This window comes from Pteropus vampyrus, unplaced genomic scaffold (assembly GCF_000151845.1).
Source record: "Pteropus vampyrus isolate Shadow unplaced genomic scaffold, Pvam_2.0 Scaffold125, whole genome shotgun sequence".
NCBI classification, from domain to species: Eukaryota; Metazoa; Chordata; class Mammalia; order Chiroptera; family Pteropodidae; genus Pteropus; species Pteropus vampyrus.
In genome coordinates, this window is record NW_011888906.1 from 1,684,609 (window position 1) to 1,685,685 (window position 1,077).

General features: G+C 37.5%; 1 pseudogene; it reads right to left on the minus strand.

Moving 5' to 3' along the window:
• Window positions 1-303: 303 nt before the first annotated feature.
• Window positions 304-422, minus strand: LOC111743966 (annotated as a pseudogene).
• Between the last annotated feature and the right edge of the window lie 655 nt (window positions 423-1,077).

Here is a 1,077-nt window from a genome sequence, read left to right on the forward strand (position 1 = left end):
TCTTCTCAAGCCTTTCAGCACAGTTCATATTCCCTCTACATGAAGTATACCCTTTAGAGTTTTCTTTAATGAGGTTTCATAAGCAGAAAGCTCTGCTTTTGTTTGTCTGAAAAGTCTTTATAAGCCTTATTCTTGAAGTACGTTTTGGTGAGTGTAGAATTTCAGTTAGGTTGTTCAGTGCTTTGAAGACAGCATGTCACCACCACCTAGCTTCTATCATTGCTTTTTCAAGGTCAGTGTCACTCATTCTTTTGAAAGTCCTCTAAGTAGTCTCTCTCTCTCTCTTTTTTTTTTTTTTTTTTACGTCTACAGCACCTGGTCTTCCTAGGTGGTCTCCCATCCAAGTACTAACCAGACCTGACCCTGCTTAGCTTCTGAGATCAGACAGGTTCAGGCGTGTTCGGGGTAGCGTGGCTGTAGACTGGGAAGGTGGTCTCTCTTATTCTCTGATTGCTCATTAGATTTTTCTCTTTGTTCTTTGTTCTTCGGCTATGCTATGTGTCTAGATGTGGGTTTATCATTACTTTGCTTAGGGTTTGTTGGGACTTTTCATTTTGTGGATCATTACCTCTCATCGAATTGGGAAAGTTCTCAGTCATTATCTCTTTAATTATTGTGTCCGTCTTTTTTTCTCTCTTCTACCCTTCTGAAACTCCTAATAAAAATTTTTTGACTTTTTTCACCGTCTTCTATGTCTCTCCACTTCTTTGATATATTTTACTTCTATTTTTCTGTGCTATGTCCTTGATCATTTATCTTCTGCTTTACTAGTTCTCTCATCAGCTCTATCTAATCTGCTACCAAGCTCAATTATTGAATTTTAAGTTTAGTTATTAGATTTTTCCTTTCTAAAAGTTCTGTTTTGTTCTCATTTAATTCTTCTTGGTGCATTTTATGGTGTTCTGTTCCCTGCAGATATTTGCAAGATCACACTCCTTACTTTCTGCTGTTCCCTATCTGAAATACAAATTCTCACTTATCCCTATCCATATTCCAAACCTGGAGGTACCACTCAACTCCTTTCAAAAACTTTGACTGGACAGTTATTGTGGGAACTAAGGCCATTTTCATCATCTA